This window comes from Mesocricetus auratus, unplaced genomic scaffold (assembly GCF_017639785.1).
Source record: "Mesocricetus auratus isolate SY011 unplaced genomic scaffold, BCM_Maur_2.0 Super-Scaffold_100019, whole genome shotgun sequence".
Classification (NCBI taxonomy): domain Eukaryota; kingdom Metazoa; phylum Chordata; class Mammalia; order Rodentia; family Cricetidae; genus Mesocricetus; species Mesocricetus auratus.
This window is the reverse complement of record NW_024429200.1, coordinates 13,061,727-13,079,141: the sequence shown is the minus strand read 5'-3', so window position 1 is coordinate 13,079,141 and position 17,415 is coordinate 13,061,727.

Here is a 17,415-nt window from a genome sequence, read left to right as displayed (position 1 = left end):
GGGCCAGTATTCCTGGAAAGAACGAGGAGTGTGGAAGACGAAGGACTTCAGGCTATGTTCCCGAGGTTTCCCATTCATAGAAACACCAAAGAACATTCCAGAAGCACTGAGACGGTTTCCCAGACATAATGCCCATGTCAGAGCTTTGGAGTCAGCACCCAGACCATGCGTGTTATTATAAAAGAAAGTGCATAGCCTGATGGAGTGCAGACTGAGTTGGCGTCTTGAGAGGAGAGTGGATGGAGAAGGGTGGGTCCCATGTCACGAGGGAGGATTCCCACTGATTCTTCAGTTGTTCCTTGGTTGAAATGACACAAAGGCTGAGTCCATGCCTGGAAGTGGGGTGACCTTGGGCTTGAGAGCACTGACATTGCTGGGGTGGTGGGAATGGGTGCCTGGGGATGATTGGAAATGTGTGTGGTGTTTCTAAGGGCGCACACTCTCTATTCTCCCCTCTCTCACCTCTGGATGTCTTCAGACTCTATTTTACTTGGCATTCAGTATTTTTAGATTAAATTTTCAAAAAAAATGATTCTGCTGTTCCCACAAAAGACACCGTAGATTGTCTGGGCCATTGCTGGGGTAAGGAACCAGTGGCTGGGTTGGTTGTTCCTTGGGATGTGAACACAGACTTCAGTGGTTGGGAGCCTTGCTGCTATTGCAGTTGTGGAAAGGTCCTTGCAAGGGTGTGAAGGAGCAGATGTGGAAAGTCTTTTGGGTCCATTTTATACCTCAGATTCTGAAACTCAGTCACAGAAGTAATGTTGAAGTAAGCAACCCCAATTTATTAAGGCATTAAGACTAGACCTAGAAGTCAGAGGAATGGATAAGAGATCTCACTGGTAAATGCTTTGGGTTTGGTGGTGTATCAGAAGTGGCTATCGTACATGAACCTGGAGCTTGGAGCTGCAAACTCTTGTCTTCCAAAGCCAAACGTATCACAGAAATGGCCCTCAGTGTTACCCTGACACAACTCCACTCCTCTTCCAGTCCGCCCCGGCATCTTCAGGCTGGGCTGGAGAGCTGGAGCAGAAGGGAGATTGGAACAGGTGGTTTCAGCACCACGGGCAGGGCAGCACATGCCCCTGGGCAAGGAGAGTGCTTCCACCAGGGGCAGCCGGGGGCGCCTGGTCACTCCACTTAGCTACGCCTGGTAAAAGGTCCCCCAAGAAGGCACAGGTTAGTCTTGCTCTCAGTGTCCCTCACCTGCCTTACTCCTTTCTCTGGATCTGCCCTTGCGTCTTGGAGCTCAAGGCTCATGCCCTGGCCGGCTTTTCCTATAGACAGCTGCATGAGGGTGTAGGCAGGGGTGCCAGGGGGGAGAAAGGACAAGCCCTGGCAGATGGTGGTGGCAGAGACTTCCCCCATAAACTACCCTCTCGCCCAGTCTTTACAACAGGCTCTCGGGTCTGAACAAACAGAAGCTTTCGACCCAGAGGTGATAGGGAGAGGGAAAAAGGGGGAAAGGGCCCTGGCGGGGGGCCTAGCAAGCCCAAAGGCTCCGTTGCTCAGCCCTCTGCCTAACGCGCCAGACTGTTTGAGGAGCAAATATCTGCCTTCACTGTCTGACTCTCTCAGCTACCCCCACCGTGTTTGGGGCTAATTGTCCCTCATTAGCTGAGCCCAGCCCCCAGGCTGCTGCCAGCCCCCGCCATCTGCTCCCAATTATACATTAACTCAGAGGTCTTGTCACACGCCAGCCAGGCTGTGCGCCCCTCTCCTAGGCCAGCCAAGGCCATTCCAGCTCCTTCTTCGCCTGGATGTAGAGAGAGCCTGGACCGTTGGCTTCTGCCTTTGGGGAGCTCCTGGTCTAGTGGCCTGTGACTGTGGTAAAAGGTCTATCCTTAGTAGAAAGGGCTGGAGTTCCTCCCTGCTTTCCTCACGAGGCTAAACGACAAGCCAACTCGTGCGTAAAGCTGGAGAGGTCAGGGCGCGGCTGGCGCACAGACAGGCTGACTTTGTCTGGCATCTCCCCGGGAGCTCTTGGGACCTGTTGGAGGGGGTGATGCCAGTCCCAGGCTGTTTCACTCCTCCTTATGGTGTCTTTGTGTAGGCTGTGGGGTCCTGGTCCTCATCTTCCCTCTCTAAAGACAGACTCATCTCCTGCTAGCCCTCAGCTTTCCAGAGCGCACGCGCCACCTATCCAAAATCATTCTCCCGCAGCCGGCACCTCCCACTTGCTTTGCTGCAAAAATATGGGAGTTCTTCAAATTCCCTGGATATTCCTGAGCGTAGAAATCACGCTAAATTTGCATCCTCCACCCCACAAAATTTCATACAGTCATTCTACTCCCTCAGACCTGATTTTCGTCCACTGTTTGCAACCCCCTTTGCTCTTCAGTTCAACTTCTATTCTACGAGGCCCAGGTCCCTCCTCTGCTCCCCGCAGAAAGGTAGCGAAAAGCGCACCCTCCATCCCTCTTTGGAGTAGGAGCGCAGGAAAAATCCTTTCCTCTTCTCTTTTTCACATTGAGTCCATTATCTCTGAGCTGAAGCCTGACCCAAGTTTGTTACAAGACTAGGGTAGGTCGTCTGGGTGGTGAGTCTGTACTTCCCTAAGAGAGACTCCCAGTAGGATCGGGAAGTTCAGAGAGACTAGAGCTATGGAGACAAGACTAGGAAGCCCACTGGGTGGAAAAGGACGGATCTAGGGCTACCCTCACCACTGTGCCAGCCTAAGGGTGATACTGTGCCAGCCACCAGCCCTACAAACTGGGGTTCCCTGGGGAATTGCTAAGGCTGCCCTCGCCTCGCTCTGCCTTACTCCTCCCAGAACTGAGGCCCCTCAGCCACAAAAGGCCAGTTATCTGTTTTACAGTATGTCTGACAGAGAAGTGTTGAAGATAGTACAGTGAATTAGCATATACTCGGCATCCAGGTTCCCCCGTCAGCATTTTACAGTAATTAATAGACAATGTTGATGTTAGCACTTGCTGAAGTCTATACTCAATTCTAGTGTCCCCGCGCTTCTTCCCTGGCGGTCCCTTTTCGGTTCCAGGATCCCATCCAGGAGACTACTTTACATTTGTCGTCCTGCCTCCTTCAGCTCCCTCTGACTATTTCTCAGATCCCTTCGGATCTTAATAACTGGAGTGGTTTTAAAGAATCAAGTATTTTAAGAACCACCCCTTGATTGAAAGCGCTTCTAACTTACTTTTCCACTGTGTGAAAGCATAAAATCATGTATACTTATGGCGGATCATGTGATGTCCGATACATGCATCCATTGTGTAATTTTTAAACGAGCTTAAACATATCTATCTCTTTAAAATTTAGTATTTCTTCATTGTGAAAAATTCAAAATCCTCACTTTTTTAAAATATGCATTACATTATATATATATCATCATGCAATGGTGACCCTCCAGACCTCTGGTTCCTAACTAATTGTTACTTGGGTCCTCTTGATTAACCTCTCCTCTTTCACTCCTTACCTGGGACCCTTCTAATGTGATGTTTATTTGTTGATTTGGGGGACAGTCTCTTACATAGCCCAGGCTGGCCACAAATTCAAATACAGCTGAAAATGACCTTGACCCTTTGGAACTCCTGCCTCCACCTCTCCAGTGGTGAGATTTACAGGTATACGTCACCACACCTGGCTCTCACTGCATGTCGCACGTCACTGATGGGTTTAGGAGATGAAGACCGAAGAGGTACAGTTCTGTCTCTATTGAACTGTACCTGGGCTAACACGGCTTGCAGCTGTTGATGCTCACCTTGACCCTCTCTCACTGAAGCAGTGTCAGTTTTGTCCACTGAGGTGACCTCTCCTGCATTCCAACAGTAATTTTCTAAAGGAAGTTGTTTGTGAGAGTCACATTTAAAGGATGGGGAGTTGCATTCACTTATTTGAGAACAGTGTCCACACAGTCAAGTTGGACTTCTCCTGTGGAATTTTGTCTCCTTCCTTATGTGCCCAATAATTTATCTGTTGGATATTATTCATCATGTAAGGTTCTGTAGTTATCAATATAGATGTATTTCTAAGAAAACTTCTTTTACTCTTCGGGGTATGACTAAATGTACCATTTAATTGTGTTACTTTATTGAGTCAGGGCTGGCTGTTAGTCCCGAGTCCCTTCAGCATGACCTTGCTGGCCAAAGCCGCATAAGTTTGTCTGATTTCTGTTTGGGGATGGTTGTGACAGTGCTTCCTTACTTTCGGACACTTGAAAGACAGATACTCCAGGCTTATCTTGTCTGTTTCCCTCTCCTAGGAAGGAACTCACGTCCTTAATGATGGTATGAGAAACAAAGTCTGGGCACTGGGGTGCTAGCTCCTAATGGGGTGTCAGTGGTTGTAGCTTCTGTCAGTTGACTGACAGAACAAAGAAATATATGTATGTTTCCATATGTGAGCACTTGAATCTGTAGTAAAATAAACATGATATTGCTAACTGTAATATAGATTACAGGAACCGTTTCTGTTTCTCTCCTGTTTGGGTGTAAAATGTAACCTGCCCTCTATTTACCAATTTTCCAGTTCCAGTACACATCATTGTGTGGCGGAATAGTTAACACAAGCCATCACTGGGTAACTCTTATCAACCAGACTGTAGTGCTTATTTACATCTATTTTTTATTTATTTTTATTTTATGTGCATTGGTGTTTTGCCATAGGCATTGGGTCCCCTGAACGTAATTTTCAGACAGTTGTGAGCTGCCTGAATTGAACCCTGGTCCTCTGGAAGAGCAGTCAGTGCTCTTAACCACTGAGCCATTGCTCCAGCCCCTGATTTACATCTATTTATTTCAGTCCTGGAGTTTTTTTTTTCCCCTAAGGACCTACTGATGTTAGCTAGTTTCTCCATCACTGGACTACATCTCCAGCCTCTGTACAAAATCTCTTACCTTTAATTTTTTCCAGACCCCTCTCCCACCCAAAGTTACCTAAAGTGGCAACTTTATGGCTGTCCCCTTCTGTGGGGCTGTTCATAGATGTCCAATGCAGCTGGTTTGCCTTGACATACTCTGCATTGTTTGATATTGCACAATTAGGGCTTGTTTTTTATGGTGTAACATTCTGTAGATGCCAGATGAGCAGTATCCTGTGTCACACAGAATAGTATGTTTGCTTCTCAAGAATTATTGTCGTGCCGGGCGTTGGTGGCACACGCCTTTAATCCCAGCACTCGGGAGGCAGAGGCAGGCGGATCTCTGTGAGTTCGAGGCCGGGCTGGTCCTATAGGCTCCAAAACAATACAGAGAAACCCTGTCTCGTAAAAACCAAAAAAAAAAAAATTCATCCGCATTTATTCATGTCCTGATTGTTCTTTTGTTCCTACTGCTTAATACTATGCTGTTGTATAGATTGCACAGCTCACCTGTTGACTGATGAGAGATATTGCATAGTTTGAGCAATTGTAAATCAGGCTAGTGTAAACACTTACATGCAGATTTTAGTGTACACACAAATTTTCAACACACTAGGAGCACAATTGCTTAGTCATGTGTGAGACTGCTTTTAGTTTTGAGAAATCCTGCCTAAGTATATTCTAATGTTTCCACACCATTTGACATCCCTAGCAATCAGAGGACAGTGCCTATTGCTTTGTATCATTGCCAGCAATTGCTATGGTCTATTTTGACATTTGTTTTCTGAGACAGGGGCTCTGTGTCTTGTAGCTCTGGCTGTCCTGGAACTCACTTCATAGACCAGGCTGGACTTGAACTCACAAAGATCATCCTGGTTCTTCCACCCTACTGCTAGCATTAAAGACATTCACTACCAAGTCCAGATTATGTGGCAGGTTTTTTCTTTCTTTTGCTGTACTGTTTTGGCCATTTATTTATAGGATCTCGTTGTGTATCCCTGGATGGCCTGGAACTCAGAATCTGCCTGACCTCCATCTCCTGAGGTCATATGATACCACGTCTGGCATTTTGGTTTTTTGAAACAGGATCTGATGAAGTTCAGGTTTGCTTGGAACTCACTAAGTAGCCAACAGTGGCCTAGAGCTCCTGATTCTCTTGCCTCTCCTTCCCAAGTGCTGAATTACAGGCATCCACCACCACTGCCAGTTAGACAGTTTATAGTCTTGCACTTAACATTTAGGTTCATGACCAATTTTGAGCTGACATTTGTGAAATGTATAGTCTATATCAATGTTCATTTTTAAAAATATCCCAATTGTTCAAATTTGTTGAAAAGACTGTCCTTCCTGCATTGTATTGCCTTTGTTCCTTGATCAAGTGTACTTGACTGGGGGCTGGAGAGATGGCTCAGCAGTTAAGAACACTTGTTCTTGCAGAGAACCTGGGTTTCGTTCCCAGCATCCCTATGGTGACTCATAACCATCCGTAACTCCAGTTCTAGGGGACCCAATACGCTCTTCTTAGCTCTGTGGGCACCAGTCACACACATGACACACAGACATACATGACAGTAAGACACTCATATGAATAAAATGAAATCAGTAAGTCTAAAAAATGAAAAGGAACATTTGGTAGTACTGGTATGGATTTATTTATCTTGGTGTTGTTGAAATTGATCGATGCCTCTGTTCTTTCACTAACACTATGCTACCTTGTAGCTTTAAAGTAAGCCTTAAGTTGAAAAATGTGAATTATCCAACTTTATTCTTTTCCATTGATATTGTGTTGAACAATTTACGGCTTTTTAAAAAACTTTTAAAAAATATGTGGCCCGGCATAGTGGCACACATCGGGAGGCAGAGGCAGGCAGATCCCTGAGTTGGGAGCCAGCCTGGTCTACCGCATGAGTTCTAGGACAGCCAGGGTTACACAGAGAAACCCTGTCTTGAAAAACCAAAGCAAATAAAATAAAAATTTAATGTGTTGATTAGATAAATTAAAAATAAGTGTGTGATATTTTGCATTTTAAAGCAGCTTCAGGTTCACAACAGAAACGAGTGCACACAAATTCCGTTTCCATTTGCATCTCCATATACACCTTCCTCCATTATCGGAGTCTCCCACCAGAACAGTTCACTTACTGCAACTGATGAGCCTGCTCAGATTTGGGGGGGCTTTGAGACAGGGCTTCTCTGTGGCTTTGGAGGCTGTCCTGGAACTATCTCTTGTAAACCAGACTGGTCTCGGATTTTTTTTTTAAATAATTGAGGAAATTCACCTTTTACTTAGTTTTCTGAGGTTGGTGGTGGTTGTTTTACTGTTGTTCTTTGTTCTGAATGAGTATTGAATTTTGTTAAATGTTTTCCCTACATCAGTTGATACAACAATGACCTCTTCTTTGTCAGCTCGCTGATGTGGTTGATTAAATCCTTAACCAGCACTGCCTGGTTAAAGTAGATCCCACTTAGTCATTGTGCATAGCTCTTTGCACTGCTGGATTCAGTTTGTTCACACTTTGTTGAGGATTCTCATATATTTGTCATACACATGTCTGCACCGTTACTTTCCTACAACATTTCTCTCTCAGCATAGGGTAGTACCGACCTCATTTATACTAGTTAGAAAGTGTTCCCTCAGATAGTCAGATAGTCAGATGTAGCTCCGTGGGCACACATCAAGGCCGTTTCCCAGGTAACCGTACTCAGGACCCTGTGGTTACTTCTTGACCCAGCACATCTCAGTTTTTAGCTCAGACCTTGTGAGCCACCCATGTGATCATGGATCTACTAAGGGTTACTTCAGCAAATAACTGCTGAGCCCTTGCCAAGTTGGAAAGAGCAGGGAATAAAAAGAACCAAACACTTGCCATCTCTTTTCTCATGTTTCACTGAACGACTCTCTATAGTTTATTTTTCCAATATCTATAAAATGAGCCGAGCATGGTGGCGCACACCTTTAATCCCAGCACTGAGGAGGCAGAGACCGGCAGATCTATGGGAATTCAAGCCCAGCAGGTCCCACAGTGAGACCCTCTCTCTAAAACAACTTAGGAAGAAAAGAAAAGAAAATGGCTGCCTCATTGGGACTGTTGTACTATGTAAGTTAACACATTTAAGAGCAGTCTGTGTGTTTGCTATTATTATTGTCATTACTATTATGCATCAGTAGTTTCATATTGCTGTGTGCTGACTGAGTTCAGTAGTTACAGGCTAGCCTAGGAGATTCTCAGGCCAACCTCCTTGCCCTGTACTCTGTACTCCTGTCATTTCTGACTCTCGCCTTCTTCAGTTGACCCTTGGGATCTCTGTGTTCACAAGCCTATCTTATGAAATCCCTTTGTTGACCCAGAGTTACCTTGCTTAGCAAATAGTTGGGTGGGTTTTTGTTTTGTTTTGTTTTTTCATGACAGGGTTTCTCTGTGTAACAGTTCTGGCTGTCCTGGAACTTGCTCTGTAGACTAGGCTGACCTCAAACTCACAGAGATCCACCTGCCTCTGCCTCCCAAGTACTGGGATTAAAGGCATGCACCACCACCACCCAACTGGGTCTGGGTGGCTTTGAAATTACAAAAAGTTGCATTTTAAGGCAGCTGTGACTCTCTGTCTCTCTTTCTCTCTCCTCTGTGTGTGTGTGTGTGTGTGTGTGTGTGTGTGTGTGTGTGTGTGTGTGTTATATGTGAGTACAGACACACATGTGCTACAACATGAGTATGGAGGTCCGAAGAGAAGGTTGGGGTCAGTCCCAGCCTTCCACCTTGTTTGAGACAGGGTCTCTTTGTTTATTGCTGTGTGGACTTTCCAGCCATCCTCCTGCCTCTGCTCCCACTTCACCGTGGTGGTGTTGTGACTGCAGGTGCATCCTACAGTGCCCAGGGTTATGTGGGCTCAGAGGATCTCAACTTATGTCTTCATGGCAAGGGCTCCCAGTGAACCATCTCCTCAGCCCCACATCTGCATGTATAAGAAGGAAGGAGAGGAGGAACACAGTCTATTGATGATTCAAAGATTTTTTGTCTATGAGCTCTCCAAAGATTGTGGACTTTTGGTCTAGGTTACAGTGATAGTGGATTCTGTTAGTTTTCTTTAGTCTTCACTGGAAACAAGTTTATAATCTGCCGTCTGGAGTACTCTAGCTTGGCTAACCTTCCACGGCTTAGCCAGACCCTGCGGAAATAAGGAGGAGAACTCCCTCCCTCCTGATAAGGATCCCACCTCTCTCCCAGAAATTCAGGATTCCTCATCTTCACTGTGTCCACAAAGGTCCCCAAAACAACACCTGCTCAGGCTAACAGAGGCTCTGCACTACCTAGAGAGCGAGCTATGTAAAGATAGGCAATTATAAATAAAGTCTTATTATTACCCTTGGCTTGGCACAATTAAACACAACCATCAGATTTGAATGACCCATTGCCATGGATTTCGTTGCCAGCCCAGATGGCATCCCTTAGCCCTGACCCTCAGCTCACCCCCACTTTAGCAATCCTCACACGGTCTTGATTCTCCGTCAGGTCAGCTCTGCGCTTCCACCTCTCCTCACGGGAAGCCAACATTTTAAGCTCTGGCTAAATTTTGCGTCACGCTGTCCCACCCCACCCCCCACCCCGCGAGGCAGAGATGACCAAGGTTAAAAGCAAGCTGCTTTTTATCTCTGACTTTTGTCCCCAATCCCTCTAGCGGTTTGACCTTTCATGACCTCCCTTTCTCCACTTAATATGCTGAATTCTTTCCAGTCCCCAGCCCTTTGCATTCTTTCTCTTAGTTTCGTTTATTTTTTTTTCTTTTCCTCACAGTTGAATGCCTAGTTAGAAATGCTGCGACTGAACAGTATTTGGAGACAGAGCTGCTTGACCTCAGCCTCCTGGTTCAGTCGCCTGGGAGCATGGCAAGTAGAGGTTGCTGTGTTGGGTCAGCTCCCGGGCGCCCCCTGCAGCCTTCCTACAGCTCGTACTGCCAGGAGGATGGCAACGTCCGGACTTTCACACTCTTCCTCTGTAAGCCTTCCCTGACAGCAAGAGGCATGTCGGGAAAGGCAGCTGGCACCCAAAAGAGGTGACAAAGGAGTCGCATGAGAGATGAGACACAAACTGAGCACTGGGACATCTGCTTTTTCCCAAAGCCCCCATCCCTTGCCACATGTCTGACTTTCTCTAGGGAAGGTATTGAAAAGATGTTCTGGACTCCGGGTTATAAGCTTAGTTAGAGGAAGCCGAGTCTGAGGATAGATTTATCTCTGAGAAAGCAGGAATGTATTTCAAAGCAAGCACAATTAAATTATCTAGTATAATTGCCCCAAGAAGCTAATCTTAGGAACCCAGGGAGAGGAGTGATTACGTTTGGTGAGTAGTAAAGAACACAGATTTTTACCTCTGGAATTTTATTTCCTTTCGAATTATGGTAATCACCATATAGCAAAAATTGACAATTTTAGCTACTTTAAGGGTACAATTGAGTGGCATTAGGTGCAGTCACAGTGATATATGAACGCCACCACTCTTTATCAATACAACTTTCTCATTACCTCAAACAGAAATTTGTGCCCTTTAAGCAAAAACTATCTCCACTTTTCGAGGTTAGTGGTGTCCATTCTAGTTTCTGTCTCTGTGAACTTGCCAATTTTAGGTCCATTACACAAAAGTGGAATTATACGCTATTTGTTGGTGATCAAATCCAGGTCCTTAACTCATACCAGGCAAGAGCAAGTCCTTACTGAGGCACATCCCCAGTCCACCAAGATAGTTTCTAGAGGGAAGTTCTTACGCGTTTCTACTTCCCTCCTCTCTCCTCACCCTAATCTCAACAAACAACGAAAGCCTTTTGAAAGCTTTGGAGAAGGGAGATGTCGGGGTATGAGGCTCTGGCAATAATGAAGACGCCCCCTAGGAGGATTAAGAATGAATTCAAGTCTGTAGATGTTGGTCTTTGAAGGAAGGGAACATCTGTAGAAACCATGGTTCATACTTCTCTAGCACCAGGGAGAAGACGGGCAGGAGTAATTTATCACTCAGTTCACAGAAAAGCCAAGCACTTCCACTAACTAGGCAATGATGGTGGGCAGCTTTCTCCCACAGAAAGGTTTTCCAAACTAGAGGGAAATGCTTGGGTCTGGTTAACAAGGTAAAAGAGAGCCAGACTGTGGTGGCACATGCCTTCAAACCTAGCACTTAGGAGGCAGAGGCAGGCGAATCTTCTTGAGTTTAAGTCCAGCCTGATCTTCACAGAGAGTTCCAGGACAAGCAAGGCTACAAGGAAACCCTGTATGGAAAAGATAAAACAAGCCAGGCGGTGGTTACGCACACCTTTAATCCCAGCACTCAGGAGGCAGAGGCAGGCAGATCTCTGTGAGTTCGAGGCCGGGCTGGACCAACAGCCTCCAAAACAATACAGAGAAACCCTGTCTCATAAAAGAGAGAGAGAGAGAGAGAGAGAGAGAGAGAGAGAGAGAGAGAGAGAGAGTAGAGCACCTTCTGTTCTATAGTGCCCTGCCTGGTTCCCAAAGAGAAGCTCTGCATTGCTTCCTGGGCAGGGTCTGTAAGTGAGCACCCAGTAAGGAAGTACTCCCCCTGGCTTCCACTAATGCACCATCTCTGTTTTCATCTTCACTAGAAAGTCCTTCTTTGTCCATTCAGTAGGGTCCATCCTACTCTTAACTGATCACTATGTCCTTGATGGCTATTTTAGGTCTCATCTTAGGTGCAGCGTGTCTCTTCCTGACAGTTCTAAGGCCCAGGGGAAGGAGGAGACCAGAACTGTCTTGAGTCTACCTGACGTCACAGTCCTCAAGGTACTTGCCGACTTCCAGAATTCACAAGTCGGGCTGGAACAAGAGCCATGAGCCAGAGTGATGGGGTTCTGCCTGGGTACCCAGACAATAAGGCCCCTGCTGGGAAGTCAGAGGACAGTGTTTAGGTCCTTAGGTTGCCAAGGACCTAAAAAAGAGGACCCCCCAACCAAAAAAAGGGGGGACAGGGCCTTGAAAATGAAGATGGAGTTGAGACAAACAATGACTATTGAAACAAGTTTCTTTCTTTAAAATTTTTAAAGTTATTTGAAGTGAATGGATGTTTTGACTGTATGTGTGTCTATGCACCGTGTGTGTGCCTGGAGCCTGTGAAGGCCAGAAGAGGGTGTCAGATCTCCTGGAACTGAAATTCTGGATGGCTGTGAGTGGCCATGTGGGTGCTGGACATGGAATCCACATCTTCTGGAAGTACAGCCAATGCTCTTAATGACTGGGCCACTTCTTCAGCCAAGTAGCTTTCTTAATTATTGCCGGAGCCTTTGAAGCTTTTGAAGACACTGTCAGCTCTGTCGTAACCCAAGAAGGACATTATGAGAGTGTTTGTCTAACTGCTAATTTATAGGGGTGAACTTTCTTAACAGAAAATGACAACAAAGTTGAATAAACAGGAAAAAGTGCTCCCAGTGCTCAACACCAAGTTTCTGTAGAAGAAGCAGAGCAGCCCAGAGCTAGCTGTCGCTCTTCTGTGTTACCCAGCCTCGAATTTTCTTCCAGTGATGGGAAAAGAGAGAAAGCCTGAAGGAGGAAGCAAAGATGAGAAGAGGCCTGTGAGGTAAGAAAAACAGTGCATTATGTAGGAAATCAAATAAAACAGAAGAGATCCTCCAGGAGGTGGTGGCACATACCTTTAGTCCCAGCACTCAGGTGTGGTGATGTGTTGTTTATTCTATAACAAATAAAGCTTGCCTGAAAGGTCAGAGCACACTGCTAAGCCACTAGTTAGTCGTAGAGACCAGGTAGTAGCTGTACACACCTCCAATCCCAGCACTTGGGAAACAGAGGTAGACTGAACTCTGTGAGTTCAAGGCCACACTGGTCTACACGAGATTGAATCTTTCTAAAAGAGAAACAGCTCACACAAAGGTGATCCCAGCACTTGGGAATCACATGCCTTTAATCCCAGCACTAGGGAGGTGGAGACAGGAATGGTATGGCTGGGTGGAGAGAGCAATATAAGGTGGGAGGAGACAGGAGCTCGGAACCCTCGCAGGAGCAGAGGAGTTCGACCCCCCAGTAGCTGCAGTCGTGGGATTTTTAAAAGGGAAAAACCATAAAGAATGGGAGAGTTAGGTAAGCATCACAAAGGATGAGGAAGTTAAATGATAACAGGAAGGTTATAAGTTATCTCAAGCAAGCATTCTTTGGGCTTTGTACAGTTAAACATTGAGCAGGAATGTGGTGAGCTAGTTCCTGGATCAGGGAGTGTTATCTTTTAAGTTTATCACCAGTTTCTCAGGAGAGGACGGAAGGACAAGTTACTCTGTGATGGGCTAGTTGCTAGGGGTCTAAAAATGTTGAGTTGGGGTCTCTCATAATATATATAAAACAAATAATGTTGTCTCAGCCCACTTCTATACTGAAAAACTGGAGGTAGTTTGTGTAGTTGGCTTAGGCACCAATAGAAGGCAACAGGAGGTGGGGGAGGGGGCTGGGGGAGACGCATGTGGAGACCAGAGGTAGATGCTGGGATCTCTTTCTGAATTGTTCCTCTACTACAGTGTTTTAGATAGACTCCCTCCTTGAGCCTGGAGCTCACTGTTAAGGTTAGACTAGCTGACCAGGGAGGCCATGGATAGGTTTCTCTGATCTCAGTTGGGGTTACAAGTGTGACCTGCTATCCCAGCTTTTGAGGGGATGCTGGAGCCCCAAACCTGGGTCCTCATGGTTGTGCAGCGAGTCCTTTGCTCACACAGCCATCTCCTTAGCACTGGGAGGCTTTTTCCGCTACTAAAAGTTATGAGTGTATGGATTATGCAGTAGCTTGAAGATCTAAAGAAAGCAAAGCGAAACAAAATACTCAAATAGGAAAGGGCCTTTTGTTACTTTTCCAAGCTGTTGCTTTATGGCCACAAGGGACTCACTCCTGTTTATTACTTCTCACCTAGGTGAATTCTGATCTGGAGGCTAGAATAGTGTAGCTCTATAACTATCAATCATGCTGTCACCAGAAAGAAGCAATTTGCTCTCTTATCAGGGTGCTTGTTTGATTGTATTGGCCTGATGGAGTGACAAAGGCAGGGCTTATAGACTCGGTTCCCCTCTCCACTGCATGACCCTGAAGGGAACTGAGTATTGTTCTGCTTATGAGCCTTGGCCAGCAGGATGGTGGAGAACTCTGTGAATACCCAAACACTTGGAGGGGGGATGCTTCGTTGGGGTAAAGTTCATCACTTTGACCTTAATCAATCATAACTTTTTATTGTGCTTCCTCTGTGTTCCAACTATTTTTCCCTCTCTCAAGTTTCCTGACCCTAAGAAGTTTTAATCTGGTGTGAAATCTTTAAAGAAAAACACTACATGGAGATGAAAATTTTCATTGGGATCTGGTTAATTATAATTTGTTTATTTTTAGCTTAGAGGAAGAATGGGGGTGGGTTCTGAATGCAGCATTGAAATTACCCAGCTTCAGGAGTGACATCTGCTAGCTGGATGTGATGGCAGGAGTCTGTAAATCTAGAACTTTTGAGGAGGTTGAAACAGGAGGGTGATGGTCTGAGGCTAGCTTAAGCTACAGACTTTCTCAAAACAAAACAAAAAAGAAACCAACCTGAAACCAGTTATAAAGAAATCACTCTTGTGCTACTCTGCTGGTTGAGAGAGCAAAGACCCACTTCTTAAGAGAAGAAATATAAAGGTCACTTTTGTTTTGTTTTTTAAAGTGTTTTGTGTTGTGGTCATGTTTGAACAACACAAGCTTTCAAAAGTCAAATGGCCCTGGATAGTGAATGGATCGATGTATGCTGGTGTACTATTTCAGAGACGATGAATGAAGAGCAATGAGGACCAAAAGTGTGGTTGAATCTATTCATGTGCTAAACAAAAGAAGCCACAGGAGGAATACACATTGACAAAGTCTAGGTAGATTACCCCCCCCCCTTTTTTTTAAAGTTTCACATTTAGGAAGGATAACAAGCTAAGTATTCATTTCCTGACCTGCATGGTAAATTTCAACCTTTTTTTCTGTTATAGATGAATGGTAAATTTTTGCTTTGTATGCTTTTCTGTCTTGTCTATTATAATAAAAAAGGTTAAGAAATTCATCCCTCAGTAAAGAGAACTAGCTTTGGTTTGTTGTACTGGGGACTGAACACAGGATCTCTACCACCGAAACAGAATCTTCATCCTTTTTCACTGTTTATGTTGTGGCGGGGTCTAACTCAGGGAGGCCTTGTGAAGGGAGGCCTTGCAGTTTCCATCTTCTTCCCTCAGCCTCCTCAGCTGGCATTTATAGACCTATGCCACCAACCTAGATACCAGGCTTATTAGAAAAAGAACTCACTATAAACCCTGGAACATTACTCAACAAGAAACCAGAATGTTAAATTCCATTTCCATCTCTAAAAATTCTGTTATTATTATTATTATTTTAGTTATTTTGGATGTGTACCAATCTTACTAAGTCTTTGTACTGAAAGACCCCCCCAGAGTGGGGAGACCCTCACTCAAGTCTTGGGATAAGCTGATGCCCCAATAATTCAAGAGAGATCAATCTTGATGCAAGCACACGAGGTTTATTCGGGGAACCAGTGCACTGGGGCCGAGTTCATGACCCTCGCAGGGGCAGAGGCATTCAACCCCCAGTAGCTGCAGTCAGGGGTTTTTAAAAGGGAAAAACCATAAAGAATGGGGGAGTTAGGCAAACATAAAGGATGGGGGAGTTAGGCAAACATCATAAAGGATGAGAAGTTAAATGATAGCTTATGTCTTAACAGGAAAGTTATCTCAAGCAAGCATTCTTTGGACATTTTACAGTTAAACATTGAGCAGGAATGTGGTGAGCTAGTTCCTGGATCAGGGAGTGTTATCTTTTAAGTTTATCTTGAGGTCATCGGTTTCTCAGGAGAGGGCAGAAGGACAAGTTACTCTGATGGGCTAGTTGCTAGGGGTCTAAAAGTGTTGAGTTGGGGTCTCTCATACCCCACTTCTTTTAGTAAGCAGTTCTAATCATAGAACTGCAAAACTAAATTTCTGACTCTATATAGTCTGCATTGCCCTGTTCTAATCTCTGATACTGTTGACGTAGCATAAGAATCTGTACAGCACTAACTCTTTGTCTAATAAAAGCTATTAATACATTAATTACACAAGGTCCTATAGTCAGCAGATGAAGCAAGATCAGTAAAGGACCTATCAGGGCAGAAAGCAAATTCGTCATCCATGGCGATCTGCTGAACCAGCCCTCGTACCAGTCTCGTTTGAGTTTTTCTAATCTTTCTCTGAGCCTGCTCATGGAATCTCTATTAGCTCCAGAGTGATCAATGTAAAAACAACATTCTTCTTTAAGGGCAGCACATAGTCCCCCTTCCTTAAGGAACAGCAGGTTTAAGCCTCTTCTATTCTGTAGACTACCTCAGATAGGGAGGTGAGAGATTCTTCTAACTTAGTGACAGAGCTTTCTAGCGCTTTGATATCCTGTGTCATAGCGGCCTGCAGAGTATTCAGGCCATGTTGGAGGTCTTGAGGTCCCTTAATGAGTGCTGTAGTCCTGGTACCAATTCCTGCTGCTATGCTCAAACCCAACATTGCTAAGGTGAGGGATACCGGTTCCCTCTTGTCCCTTCTTTGGTTATAATCATAGGCATCTATGACTGTCTCCTCGGGGTGGTAGTAGACACCAGGAATCAACTGAACCATAACACAAAAGTCTCTTGATTGGTTAAACACAACAGTAGAGACACAGGGGGTAAGCCCAGTACTATACGCCCACCAGCTATTGTTACTTGGTAACAGATAAGGGTTGGTCTCTGTTACCATAACTGTTGAGGAGCTGTTGCAGAGGTGCTGGTGGGAGCGAGGTACTGTCCCTCGGCATAATCCTGAGCCTGAGACTTCAGTAAGGGTGAGCTTAGTTCGGGAGCCCCAGGAACATTGATTTGGATCTGTCACTGAGGTGACGGTACCAGAGATGGCAGTTCCCTCGTAATAAGGAGGACCAGAAGCAAGACAAAGCCAGCAAGATGAGGTAGCATCAGGATTGGTAGTATTTAAAGCTAGAAAAGCCCCTTGAATCAGATTAAAGAGTCTATCACCAGTGGTAGGGGGCAGAGTGAAGGTTTCTGCAGTGGGAATTATCGTCCCATGGGGTTGGGGCTCAGAAACAGGGGAAATCAGGACTTATGGGGGGAGGAGGCAGTGGTAACACTCATTGGGGAGGTCCTTGCTCTGAGAGTACCTTATCAGGTCCTGTGAGAACCGCTGGGCTCTCAATCTTGAACCTAATCTGGAACAAAAACCCGTTATCCCATCCTGACATATAGAACCTCAGACACCAGGTTTGCCCCTTGGGCCAGGCAGTAAACTGCTTCCCTGGATTTGTGAAGGTGACACTGAGGGAGTCTAGGCCCTTATTCTTTCTAGCGACAGTAATAAAGTCCCATAGGGATGTGGGACGCCAGTGGGCATCTCCGGTAGTTTCACATCTCCATTGTTTGCAATAGAAATGTCGCAGTCCTCCACATCTATGCGTCTCCGACCTAGGTCTGCCGTCTCTAGGGCAAACATAAAAGGTCTGCTGCAGTATTCTCTGCATAGGTCTATCTTTACATCCATGGGAATCAGCAAGGTGCTGGCCCTGTGAAAC